Below are 15,189 nucleotides of genomic sequence, written 5' to 3'. Positions count from 1 at the left end.
AACAATCCTTCAAGATTGACAATATTCTGCTTATTTTGCAGATGATTAAATACTCCAAAAGGACAGGAGACTTGCCAGAAGCTAGTGAGCTGGGAAGAACTAACCCAGGATCCAACTTAGGTGAGCTTGCCTACGGAGTCCCACGCTTTCCCACTGAGTCTTTCCTCTTCTTCCTTTTGTGCCAATGTTGGCTCTCTTGTACCATTGCTTAAGCAAAGGACTGGCATTTAACAAGAAATTGGGAGGAATGCCAGACAAGAGCAACACCAAGTACATAGAACAGAGCTGCTTGTGGGAGGACTCTCCCATATGCCCAGTCAGTTCAATGAGCTGGGAGGCAGCATGTACAATGGGAAAATCACAGATCTTGACCTCAGACCAGGGTTCAGATTTCCTCCACCATGCCTGAATGGTGTCCACGGCCTGGAATCAGTGTGGTTACATGTGGCATTGGACTCATAGGAGATCCCATTATCAGTGGACCTCAGTGTTTTTCACTTTTCCACTAAATCCACTGCATTTCCTCACCCTCGAAAGTGTGTGTTCCTGACTCCTCATCTCCATTCTAATTCAATATTTTTTGTGTGTATGTATATGTGTGTGTGTGTGTGTGTGTGTGTGTGTGTATAAATTGTTTTTAGTTTATTGATTTTAGAAAGAAAAGAAGGGGAGAAAAAGAGAGAGAGAGAGAGGGAAACATCAACTTGTTTTTTCATTTATCTATGAATTCATTGGTTGATTCTTGTATGTGCCCTGACAAGGGATCGAACCCACAACCTTGGCAACACTATGGCACATTGGGGAGGATGCTCTAACCAACTGCACTACCCAGCCAGTATTCCACTCTAATTCAATCTTAAGGCTGAACCTCTTCTGCATACTAGATAAGCTCTGAACTCTCTTCCCTAGTCCTATCAGGCCTGAGAAGTCATTGTGGTGGCATCTTAACCTTGTGTTCACTATTTAATTTTTAGTCAAGATTAGACTTGGACTTGTCATGCCCTGAACATCCTGATTTGGACTGTAGACTCTTCCCTAGTAATCTGCCCGCCCCTTTGTTCTGTTTCCTTTAACCCTGCTCCATTAGCAGCTGTTAACTCCCCCTCCCAGTCCCAGCAACAAACTGGCAGCATGCTGCACGGCTGTGGGTCCCCAAGTCATTTCAGAAGTGGCCCTGGGACACTTGGTGGGCTGTGCTGGTGTTCAGGGGACTCCTGCTCACCTGGGAATTACACCTCCAGCTTGAATCACCGCATTCCTATCTAGAGTGGTGAGGACAAAGCACAGCTTATCCCAAACTAACAGATAAACCTGCCACTTTCCTCGTGAACACCTTTCTTTCCAGCCTCCAGTCATTCAATGTCTTCATTTTAACAGACAGTATCATATTTTGTCAAGTTTTTGGAGGAAAAGGAGAGAAGAAAGTGGGTTGGGGAAAATCACTCCACTCCTACAGAATATTCTATTTGATAGGCTATAATTTCTAGGTCAAACTTTTTTCTTTTTTTAAAAAATATTTATTTATTTATTCATTTTAGAGGAGAGAGAGAGAGAGATTGAGAGAGAGAGAGAGAGAGAGAGAGAGGAGGAGGAGGGAGGAGCAGGAAGCTTCAACTCCCATATGTGCCTTGACCGGGCAAGCCCAGGGTTTTGAACCGGCAACCTCAGCATTCCAGGTCAACGCTTTATCCACTGCGCCACCAAAGGTCAGGCTTTTTTCTTGAAATTAGAGTTCCTACGATAACTGAAGAGAAATGTATTAGTTACTGAAACTTTTAAAACGTTTTTATTATGAAAAACTTTAAACATATGCAAGAGTGTACAAAATAGAATGAATGATCATGTAGCCATCACCAGCTTTAAAGAGTGTCAATTCCTGGCCAGTCTCCTTTCACCTGTATTCCAACCACATCTCCCGTCTCTGGGGCTATTTTCACACAACTCCAAGAGTTTAAATCACTTTATTTCTGAATATTTTATAATGCTTTTTAAATATAGAGATTCTTTATAAAACAATAACCATGACACCATTATTACATCTAAAAGTTAAAAATCCCTAATGTTATCAACTACCAGTCTTCAGATTTTTCTGATTGTTTCTTAAGAGATCATTTGTTTACAATTGCTTTGTTTTAATCAGGAGGAAAAATGCATGTGGTATATATTATATTAATATGTCTCTATAGCTTGTTTATATATAAAGCTTTTCCTTTTTTTCTTGTAGTTTGTTAGAGAAAACCGATAATTTGCCCTGAAGAACTTCCCATATTTTGGATTATGCTGATTGCTTTCTTATAATATCTTCCATCTCTTACATTTTGAAGAAATTGGCAGTTACCTCTAGAGGCTTTGGTAAAAATTCTGTTTAATTATTGACAAGAGCCTTGCCTGGGTAGCTCAGTTGGTTAGAGCATCATCCTGATACTCCAAGTTTGTGGGTTTGATTCCTGGTCAAGGCACATTCAAGAACCAACCAGTAAATGCATGAATGAGTGGAAAAACAAATCAATGTTTCTTTTTATTCTCTCTCTAAAATCAAGCAATTAAAAATTTTAAGGAGAATGTTTGATAATTAGTGTATATTTTCTTTTGCTCACATAAGGAGGCACAAAGTGTGTAGTAGTTTTTCTTTTTGCGATGTTAAACTTCTTCAGTGGGTTCTGGTATTGTCAGATCTATTCTTTATTAAATTAGAAGAAATTGATGGTCATTGCTCAGATTCTTTATTTCATTAGGATTGCAAAATGGTGACATTTAAAATCTATTATCCCTTCTGCATTTATGAGCTGCAATTCATTAAAACAAACAAACAAAAATTGCCCTCATCAACTCTGGTTACTATGAGATATGCTTCTTATGGGAAAAACATGATAAATGCTTGATTCTGTCTCTGTCCCTCCTTCTGTTACCAGTTTCCAAAGATGACTAATGATCAGCATTTTTAAGTATCATTATAAATCATGTACTTTTGAACATGTTTAATGTATATCATTATGCTGAATGTTAATATTTTTATGTAGATAATAGTCATTAGACTGTAGATATGGATATGCAATTATAGACAATGGAAAGGCGAGGGTCGTATGCTAACCTAGATCAGGAAATTATGAAAGTATAAAAAGGACAATTGGCAGAAATTTGATCAGGCAATGCAAAGTAGTTAACAACAGCCCAAAACAAACAATCAAACAAAAAACCCCAAAACAAAAAAACCAAAACCCCTAAATGAGTGAAAGCAAAACAGAAAGGTCTGTGTAGAACTGTCCAAGGCTCTATCCCAAGAAGCAAGGACCCTGGTGCAGGGAGCAGTGGAAGTCTGATGAGGGCAGGGCAGACGGAAGCTAGGCAGAGTCCCTGAGTCAGCACTGGGGTGGCTGCAGTGACAGTATTTTCAATCTGGAACTAAACAGGTGGAGCTGAGAGCCTGTGAGGAAGTTCTGAGTAAACCAGAGACCAACGGGGGGAATGTGAGCCAGCACATCTGCTAGGGAACCCTGAGACACAGCCTTTGAATCAGTGTAAGGAGTTAAATTACAACAACCTAGGTTATGTCTACATTGACTAACTGCATGTAATATGTGAGCTAAATTCTACTTGTTGTGAGGTCCTAGTGGGCATGTATTGTATCAGAGATATTAACAGGAGTGGATGACACAAAGAGGGGACAGGAGAGAGGGAAAGGCCTTAGGTTAAAAAACATAATCTTTACAAGAGAAATCTTTCAATGCTAACTTTTTCTTGGGCACTAGAAAAATTCTTTGGAGATTCTCTGCAGTATCCCAATAGAAAGCCATAACTCACCTAAATATTTTCATATTTTGCCTTAAGCAAATATAACAGTGAGTGTTACTTAACAAATACCACTAGATTTTGACCATTAATCTAAAGGAAAGGTATAATAAGATCATCAGAGATCATAGTGTAGGAAAGGATCTTAAAGGTCATATAGTTGTAGTCCTAAATAAAAATATTAAGACAAAATTCTCATTCTATTAAAAAAAAGAGTTGACATTTAGATGAACCAATTCAACAGAGGGCCAAGCTCTTTTGCCTCCTGGGCATAGACGAAATAACAGCTTTATAAAAGAGTGTTAATAATAAAAAGTAACAAGAAAACAAACATGAACTCACAACGCTTGTAAATTTTTCTTGCAAGAGATATTGTCATATTCTATGAAATTATAGATTGCATTCTTGATTTCCATTTTAGAATTAGTAGTTTCAAGCTAACCTGCAAAAGATTAACACTGAGACCAGGAGTTTGCATAAATACAGAAGTATTTTAAACTGAAGTAGAAAATCAGACATGTTGATTGGATAAGATTATATTTCTTTGATTTTTTTTTTCAATAAACATAGCTTCATGACTGATCTGTGGTGGCGTGATGGATAAAGCACTGACTTGGAATGCTGAGGTTGCCGGTTCGAATCACTTGTCTTGCCTGGTCAAGGCACATACAGGAAGCAACTACTGCTAGTAGATGCTTTCCGCTTCTCCGCCCTTTTTCTCATTCTCCTACTTAGTTTTCTCACTCTCTTTCTCTCTCCTCTCTCCAAAAATCAATAAATAACATCTAAAATAAAAGTAAATAGCCCTGACCGGTTGGCTCAGTGGTAGAGCATCGGCCTGGCGTGCAGGAGTCCTGGGTTCGATTCCTGGCCAGGGCACACAGGAGAAGCGCCCATCTGCTTCTCCACCCCTCCCCCTCTCCTTCCTCTCTGTCTCTCTCTTCCCCTCCCGCAGCCGAGGCTCCATTGGAGCAAAGTTGGCCAGGGCGCTGGGGATGGCTCTATGGCCTCTGCCTCAGGCGCTAGAATGGTTCTTGTTGCAACAGAGCAACGCCCCAAATGGGTAGAGCATCGCCCCCTGGTGGGCATGCCGGGTGGATCCCGGTCGGGCACATGTGGAGTCTGTCTGCCTCCCCGTTTCCAACTTCAGAAAAATACAAAAAAAAAAACAACAACAAAAATAAAATAAAAGTAAATAAATAAACATAGCTTCAATAATCTGAGCTTAATTAGAAGAAAATACATGTTTTTAAAAGATGCTTATTTTTGCCTTCTGCTAATTGTTCTTTTATTTGAGATGCAATATTAAGACTACCGAGAAACAGACACAACATATTTTCCCTTAAAATATTGTATTACGGCCGAGTAGTCATAACCTTAACTTCAGACTGATTTTTTTTACTTTTTAGCTGCTAACAGAAGCACTTTTTCCAAAATTACCTCCAAAAAGTCAGTTTTAATGGTGAAACATATAACTTACTGGAAGTATTTTCACTTTCTTAATAGGGCAAATTCACATTAATAACATTGAGTATTTTAGGGCACGTTTACACATGAAGTTGGAACTCAGTCTTGATCAACATTTCTCCCTAGATATACAATCTATAGTTCTTTAAAGAAAGGCTAGACAAACATCAATAAATCTGAAAATAGCATCAATATACAAAGAATGTATTGGGACAAATACTTTAGTGTATATCTTCTAGGACAATATTACCTCTTCAAATTGTGTGTCTATGTGTTACCCAATGATATTGGAATAAGCATTACAGTATTATGGGGTATTCTTTTGAGAATATAGATAAATAATTCTATAATTAGTCTCTATAAAAGTTGGAGTTACACTCTCCTCCCCCTACAACAGTTTTAAAATATAACTTAAACTATGCTGTGCAGACACGAGTTTAAGTGAACCAAACACTGTCCTTGCATTATGTCAGAAGACTAAGCAACAAATATTAAATATTTTGTTCAAACAGTAATAAGGCAAATTTTGAATGCCTCACTGTTTTAATCTTAACAGAAATCATAATATACTTTATTTCTTGGGAATATTAAACTTCAATAGCCAATACTTTTGAAGTAGTTTTCCGATTTAAATATAATATGACTTATTTAATATGCAATATCTTAAATAAGATATGACTTATTTAGATATGAAGTGTCTTTTTTTTTGTAGATTTTATTTATTTTTTAATTCATTTTTAGAGAGGAGAGAGACAGAGAGGGAGAGAGAGGAGAGAGAAGGGGGGGAGGAGCTGGAAGCATCAACTCCCATGTGTGCCTTGACCAGGCAAGCCCAGGGTTTCGAACCGGCGGCCTCAGCATTTCCAGGTCGATGCTTTATCCACTGCACCACCACAGGTCAGGCTGAAATGTCTTAAATAAAATGGCTTACAACAAAATAGTTACATGAATTCCATTCACCAGGCTTGAAAACATGTCTTATTATTTTAGTCACACCTCTATTGAAGACTTGAGTTACTCTGTAACCAATACCCACCTCCAAACACTGTCATAACCAAAAGAGGCAGCTTTCATTAGAAATTGTTGACTCTTGGGAATGACTGGTCTATTTTTTGTCTAAGTAAAAAGGGTGTGGAAAAAATGACTGACTTGATTTAGATAAGAATTATTGATTGTTTCAAACTGCTGACCCCTCTTTTGTGGAGTGAGGCAAAATTTGTAGACAGAGTAAAATGTATGTGTGTGTGGGTGTTCCTGAAATTGACTTTAAACTGGAGATAAGGTTAACTATTTTATAGGAAAAAACTCTGTGTTTCTCCATGGATCAGTGATATGGTCATTTTTGACCTCTTACAGCACAGCTCAAATAATAAAAAATTCAAGTTAGACTTGCAATTCATTCCAAAGTAAAACTGACTTTCAGATCATTATCAGAACAAACGCTTAGTAAACAAACTTTTGAACCATGAAACAAATAACTCCCAGGCGGTACCTCCTAGAGTCAGGCAATTCTAGCCTTCCCTTTAGAAAAAAAGAAAATATTTTCATAGAAGCAAGCCTGTGTGAGAACCTCAGTTCTATAACCTCCTTCCCCTCTTCACCTTAGGAGTAACATGATGGCCAAGGGAATTCTGAGATGCCATTGAAGTCTGGAAGACCTTCTTCCCAATGGTTGTTGCTGTCGTTTCAAAGTGGTCATAATCACTTCTAAATAAATATTGAGTATCATCATAAAGCAGTGTTTAGTTTGAGTGATGTGTGAGAAAAAGGGGCAGAAAAAATTTGTTTCTGTTGCCTACCTTATAGGGGCGGAGCATGAAGTTTGGTCCAGTTGCACACCTCAATTTTGATTGGCTAGCAGAATCACCTTCTCCCAACCTGGCTATGCTTATTGGGTCTCTGTCCAGCAGTGAAGATTTAGCTGATACACAAAATGTGGAAATGAGTTCATACCTTTCAGTTTGTATTTCACTGTATCAGAGGGACAGCTCAGCCTGTGACCCACTGCAGAGGTGAAAATGGTGCCCTATCAGCCCACACAATGAAGAAAGTAAAATGAGGAAATGCAAAATCAATACTTAACTGGGCTAATACTTAACTGCTGATTATATTTCATTAGTTACTATTTTATCACTATACATAATTGTTTTGAGGTTTTACAAGGCTAAGGACTATGCTTCATGACTGTTTTACATGTAATTTTATAATAATCTATACCAAAACAACTTTTAAATAAATACTACAATGTTTTAATTACTAATACTACATGTTTACTAATGATTAATTACATATGCATGGTAGTCTTATCTCCCTAACAACCATGAAGCATATAACTAGGTTTATATATTTTTTTTGTATTCATAAAGCCCAAGTGTCAGCACCAGAGACCTTGTAGATATATGGTTCCTTGACTATAATTTGTCTAAAATATTCAATGGTAGTTGCCTCTGTAATATTGTAAAACCTTTAAATCACAGAAATGAATTCTAGTAGAATAATATTTAATTTTAAAAATTAATAATGACTAACTTATGGGGTACTTATTTTCCATGAAATAAGTATTATTATTATTCTCATTTTATATACAGGAAAATTGAGGCTCTTCTGCATTGCTCAAGTTTACATATTAAGTGATGGAATTGGGACTTCAATTCTGTTGGATTCTATGCTGTTAACCACTATGTTTTCTTTCTCCCATATTTACACAGTTAATGTGAACCTCTGTACTTAAATTTTTATTTTTCAACTTCAAGTTTTCCCAATTTTAAAAAAGAATGATACAGGTTTCAGTAAATACAAATTATTTTTATCAGACCAGAAGTCAGGCAGTCTACTGATATTGCTATCAGAATTAAATGCAATTTCAAAATAGAAAATAGAGCTGCAAAAGAAAAAACACATGAAAATGTGATGTTGCAACTGATAATAGTTTTTTCTTGCAGCAACTTTGTATATTTTATTTTAAGAACTGGTTGGAAACAATAGGCACAAAAGAATTGTGAGGGATGGGGTTAGTCTCTGGAGGGCCCCTTCAGTATCAGCCGATTCCCCATTCTCCAGTTGGGCAGTGTCTTCCTGTTGCTGGCCCGGGGAACTTTTCTATCCCCTCATTGTAAGTCTATCCTCTCTTGTCTGATTTCTGCTGTCTCCTGTCAATTTTTACTGCCAAGCTGGCTGCTGGCTAGTTAACATGCAATAAATCCATCTCTGATTATTTCATGATGGACATGACTAAGTTAATGTGTTACACACACCAAGAATATTTTAATGTGGACTTTATGGAGACCATGCCTTGACCCAAAGATTCTCTTTTTAGGAGTGGAGTGTATAATCTCAGTAGTAGAAGTAAGAATAATACCACCTTGTTCTCACAGATTGTAGGATTAAATATAGAGGTCGAAAAAGAATCATTTCTTTGAAAAAGAGCACACTGATGCTTACATCAAATGATTGGGATCATTGAATGATCAGGTAGAATAAAACAGTAATAATACTTAAGTCTCCTGATCCCAACCTATGTGTTGGTGAACAGGTTTTCTCCTTTAAAGGAAACATGTTATAGTAAATTTTTTTTTTTTTTTTTTTTTTTTTTTTGTATTTTTCCAAAGCTAGAAACGGGGAGAGACAGACAGACTCCCGCATGCTCCGGACCGGGATCCACCCGGCACGCCCACCAGGGGGCGACGCTCTGCCCACCAGGGGGCGATGCTCTGCCCCTCCGGGGGCGTCACTCTGCCGAGACCAGAGCCACTCTAGCGCCTGGGGCAGAGGCCAAGGAGCCATCCCCAGCGCCCGGGGCCATCTTTGCTCCAATGGAGCCTCGGCTGCGGCTGCGGGTGGGGAAGAGAGAGACAGAGAGGAAGGAGAAGGGGAGGGGTGGAGAAGCAGATGGGCGCTTCTCCTGTGTGCCCTGGCCGGGAATCGAACCTGGGATTTCTGCACGCCAGCCCGACACTCTACCACTGAGCCAACCGGCCAGGGCTATAGTAAATTTTTTGAAAGGAGTCGTTTCCTTTTGGTGTCTCAAATCAATAGCTGTAGTATAATCACAAGAAATTCTTACTCCTGGTTTTGTAGATACAGCTGAATAAATGATATTTTTATAAACAAGTACTGAAGCAGTAAAGATTTCTAGTCTTAGTGTTTCAACTGAAAGCCTTCCTCTGAACAAGTTGTTGGAACACGTTCAGAGATGCCTATCATGGGAAGGTACAATAGGGTAAATTGACTGTGGGAGAAGAAGACAGAGATTAGTCACTCACAAGTTGGCAGCATAAAGACCAGGTAAAGGGCTGTGGGCCAGACTGACATCCATAAGATGAACTGGCACTCAACCTTGGTTTGGGTGGGAACTTATTTCTCGACTTCCCACATACTTTGTTAATAAAACTACAAAAAATTTAAAAAATATTTTTAGAATACCATTTAAAAAGGAAACTTAAAAATTAGATTCATGGTATATTCCTTATAGATTATTAGTTCCCCAGTAGAGAAAGCAGCGGATGAACTCAGCTGGATAAAGTTTGAAACTAAAAGACAAGCGAATGACAGAACGTGTCAGGTTTCAAATGCGAACCTGATGAGCACTCTCCTGTTTTGTTATGCACCTGCCTGATTAGCTCAGAATATCTGGTCTAGGGGAAATTCTTACTAGACAACCATTCTGGTTTTCAAGTCTCCAATGATAACCAGTATAGCCAATCTGCTACCCATAGGGTCATTTTATGCACTTAGTGCTGAGTGGGATAAGGCTTACGCTAGCAAATATTGTCTTGCTAACACACTTACTGATCTCCCACCGTATTTAATCTTTCCATGGGAAACTGTAGATATGACTGTGTAGGAGGATGGTGAATCGGAAGTGCGTTTAGTTACCTACAAGGAGGTAAAGGGTCAGTCTGAGATTGAAGGTACTTGGAAGCAGCAATGAATATTCAAAACTTAACTAACTGCTGGGTTTGTCATGCTGGTATTTTGTTTATATCTTTCATATCTTTTTGAAATAACAGAAAAAAATAGATTTTAAAATGTAGTGGTTCATCTCTCAGACTTCATTATTCTGTCCTCACAATGTGTATCACAATGAAATGACTGACTAAGGATTCTGAATACAAGTAAATATAGAAGCACTATATAAATATGCTTGTCGAATCAGGAGAAAGAAAGAAAAAGCTCTGAGGAGTTGTTTATGCTTTCTTTCATCTGAAGTGCCATTTTCTCTGTACATCAGATAACATATTGATTTCAGTATACTTCAATTCTCAATTTTCCATAAAACAGAGAAGCCTTAATGACTTCTCCAAAGCTCAAGTCAGAAACAATTAATTAATTTTCCTAGTAGTTCAACTCTGTCAAAATTAAAGTGCTATTTTAATGAATTTTCAGACAGTTAGGATCTACACAGCAGCAGTTTAATGCCAAAAGCCTCTCTTTTACCATTGCAAGAAAAGTTTAAATATATACCAATTAAATAGAAAGTTCTAATGTTTTAAACTTTGTTATGGACATGAAAATGCAAGTTGCTTTACTTGACACTCTTCTAGGGTTTAACCTAATGTTGAGTTCACTGCAGCTCTGAACAGAACTGTTGCAGAATCATCTATAATATCATAATAGTGAAATGCATCAGCCACTCCCCTATATACCATTCCTTTGCGTTGTGGTTTGAAGGATAACAAAAAGGACTGTCCTATTTTCCCCTATAGATCTCATCTTATCTAAAACTCCCACTGATAATAGCACCTCTTACAAACAAGACATTTTTTCAAAGGCCAGCAGTAAAACTTCTTGGAAAGGAATAGAGGCTAGGGAACTAACATGCTCTCCTTTGCACAATAGTGAGCAATAGCACATTAACATAGATTAGTTTATCAGATTAGTTAACTGTCACTTAGAAAGCAAAGATTACAAATGCGAAAGGTGCAGTTTGGGGATAGTGGAGAGGAGGTGAGAAGGTCTGTATTTTGAAGTGACAGCAGGGGAGCCTCCAGGGCGAAAGAGGAAAGTAGTAGTGATGGGAAAGAGAATGCTGGGAAGGGAAGGGTCAGAATTTGAAAAAGCTGGGGGCAGCCTCAAAGTAAAGTTTCTTTCAGGGCTGCTTTGAATACGACTAGGAATAAAACTCTAGAATAGTAATTGGAATAGTGAAATGAGTTAAAAACAGAACTAAATTACAGGCGGATATGGAGTATATTTTGCTGAAGTAAAACTTCAGTGATGTTTCTTGCTTGATAATATTCAATTTGTTTTGAGCATTAGAAAATCTACTGTGATAATGCCACCATGGCATTTTATTTAGGGCTGTTAGATTTGTTTTATTTTATTTTTTGTACTTTTCCAAAGTTAGAAGCAGAGAGGTAGTCAGACAGACTCCCACATGCACCCTACCAGGATCCACCAGGCATGCCCATCAGGGAGCAAGGCTCTGCCCATCTGGGGCATTTCTCTGTTGGGGCCGCACTCATTCTAGCACCTGAGGTGGAGGCCATGGAGCCATCCTCAGCGCCTGGGCCAACTTTGCTCCAGTGGAGCCTTGACTGCAGGAAGGGAGGAGAGAGATTGAGAGGAAGGAGAGGGGAAGGGGTGGAGAAGCAGATGGGCGCTTCTCCTGTGTGCCCGGGACTCCCACACGCCAGGCCCACAATCTACCGCTGAGCCAACCGGCCAGGGGGGATGTTATATTTTTTTGTTCTTTTGTTTTTCTTTTTTCACTTGAGTTATAATGTAACACTCACTTAAACACTTCATGAATTTAGGAAAGTTGTTTTGAAGCATCTTTAACTTGTTTATAATTTTCTCTTTTCATGAGACTGGATTTATCACAGTTCCTCTATGAGAAGAGATATTTTCTCTCATATACAACCATTATGTGGAATAATTTGTAATCTACCCAGTTTAGATTTCAGGGTGGTTGTAGATGGTCACATTTCTTGGTGCTCATCTAGTCTGTTATTGCTCATTAAAAATTTCAAGGTGTTCCTCAATCTACCTGTTAATCTTCTACAGGCATTTCCCTAATTTTGGGCCTTTTGATCTGCCCTCAGGGTTGACAGTAAACCGTGGGGTTTCCTGCTTCTTCACTTACAGAAAGCAGGTTGGCATCTGTCTTGGAAGTTGACCTGCCTTATGGTTTCTAGGAGATGCTCACTATTGTCATTGCAAACTAAATGCAGTTATTTGTACTCCCCACCTTCGCTTCCAGCCGTATTGCTTCTTAAAGCTTAGCCAAATTGGTTGGCAAATGGAAGAGGCTGATTATTATTCTGGACATAAATAAAAATCAGGAGGCAACCTAGTCACCAAGTGCAAGAAGGAAAATCACGTCATAAATCTCATGTTATTTTCTATTTACATAATCAGTAGCAAATATCACTGGTAGTGCTTAAATAATGTAAATATAAACCAGGAGTGACTCTCACCATGGATCTTAATGAAACATCGTATATAATAAGTGTGGAATAAAAAGGCTCATTGAGCAGATTTTTATAAATCAAAAAGAATAAAAAGAAATACTTATAACATGCATAATACATATGTGTCAGGCACTTTGCCTTCAATGATGAGACTGAAGATTTCAGGTTGTAAAAATAAATAAGCTTACAAATCACCAAGGGGCCTTTTTATCCTTTCCTTTCCTTTCCTTTTCTTTCTTCCTTTTTTTCCTTCCTTCCTTCCTTCCTTCCTTCCTTCCTTCCTTCCTTCCTTCCTTCCTTCCTTCCTTCCTTTTTTTCTTTCCTTTTCTTTCTTTTTCTTCTTTTTTTTAACTTTTTGCTATATCATACAGAAACTGTGCTGACTTAGTGTTTCATGGGGATTTCAATGGCTTGGCTGATCTGGACCTCACAGCTAGTGTGGAAATCAATGCTGCTTAGTGTTAAGTAAAAAGGGAGATAGATTTGTCTTCATAAAATGCTTTGTTTATACTCTTTTCTGGGACTCCCTGCAATTATGATATAATCTATTTGTTTCATTCCAGATGTTCACTCACTGTTACTTTGAAGTAGGTGGAAATAGAAAATTTCTAGAAAACTCAAATTATTTGTAAATGGCTAGTCTGGCAGATGCAAGAATAAAACTCAAATTTCCCAAATTCAATTCTGAAGCCTATTTGCTTCAGAATTGCCCATATATCTCCTAACTCCAGATTAACTGGGGAAAATTTTCAGGTCTTCAGCCATTTGTTTTCACTATTGTTTTTAAAAGCAGTGTTTACTAAGATTTCCATATTAAAAATGTAATATTGCTTTTTAGAAAAACTGAAAAATATAAAAATGTATAAAAAGTATAAAATTTACAGATAATGCTACTACCCAGAAAGAACATATTTTGATGTTTCTCTTCCCCACTAAAAAAATAATTATATTCATGCTATATATACATATTGCTTTCCATTAATCTAGTACGTCCTCTATATTAACATCTACTATTACTTTATGTACTATTAAGAATCAAGGGAAAAAAGTTGCCCATGCTATGACATATTACTTAACCATATAGAATTATTATTTTATACCTGTGGAAAGAAATCCTTTAGACATAGTTTTAATCAAACATCTTGAGCTTATATAAATTAAAAGTAAGTGAAATGAACTGCTGAAATATTCATGAAAATTTTTCATATTCAACATCAACTCTTATGATCACTTTTTTTAAAAAAATTATTTATTAATTTTTAGAGAGAGAGTGAAAGAGAAAGAAAGAGACAGGCAGAAACATTAGTCTGTTCCTATATGTGCCCTGACCAGGAATCGTACTGAGAAAATCTGCACTTTGGGACAAAGTTCTAACCAACTGGGCTATTCAGCCAGGGAGTGATTCGCTTATTGATTTATTTATTTATTTATTTATTTATTTATTTATTTATTTATTTAGGTGAGAGGAGGGGACATAGGGAGACAGAATCCCTCATGCATCCCAACCAGGATCCATTTTGCAACCCCCATCTGAGGCCGATGTTGAAATAAACTAAGCTATCTTCAGCACCTGTGGCCAATGTTCAGCCCAACTGAGGAATCCTTAGTGCCCGGGGCTGACACTTGAACCAGTCAAGCCAGTGGCTGTGGTGAGAGTGGGTAGGGAAAGGGGGAGAAGGAGGGAAAGAGAAGCAGATGGTCACTTCTCATGTGTGCCCTGACCAGAGATCGAACTGGGATGTCCACACACAGGGCTGATGCTCTATTCACTGGGCCAACCGGCTAGGACTGAGTGATTCACTTTTTTTTTATTCACTTTTTAATGTTTGTATTTTTCTGCACAATTATCTTCTCTCTCCACTAGGGTATTGGTGATGTGATGCAGCATTTCTTGAAAGCCTTCTGCTATTGTCTTCAGAACTTGCTGATGTTCCTCATCTGCAAGTTTTAATACACAGGCAATGAACTTACAAGAAATATTATGACTTTAGATATGTAAAAATATAAAAAATTATGAATCTTAGAGCATATAAAATATAGTGTATATAAACCCTCTTTTTTGTTGAACTTTATATCATGAGAATTTACTATCTTTTAAATTCATGACATTTAAGAGTTTTACAACAGTTGATATAATTTTTGCCAACAATTCTCTATTATTGAATATTTAGGACCTTTCCAGTTGTTTTGCCATTATAAAAAGAAATGTGGTAAAAACCTTTGAGCATAAATCTTTGATAATTTCTTTGAGACAGTTCTAAAAATAGCATAACTATGTAAAATGTTATGCAGTTTACATTTCTTCCATATTGCCAAACTGCTTTTCAAAATAAGTGAGTTAATGTGTACCCTAACCAGCAGAACATGTAGACACACTATTTTCTAACCAGTGTTTTCACTATTACCAACAGTATGTATAAGTTAAATCTTGCCTCTTGACCAACGTTTCATTTATTTTTGTTTATCTTCTGCCAACATGATAAATAATTCCTTTTCCTTTTTGACATTTACTTCTCTACTG

This window comes from Saccopteryx leptura, chromosome 2 (genome assembly GCF_036850995.1).
Source record: "Saccopteryx leptura isolate mSacLep1 chromosome 2, mSacLep1_pri_phased_curated, whole genome shotgun sequence".
NCBI lineage: Eukaryota > Metazoa > Chordata > Mammalia > Chiroptera > Emballonuridae > Saccopteryx > Saccopteryx leptura.
Note: the sequence above shows the minus strand (reverse complement) of the source record.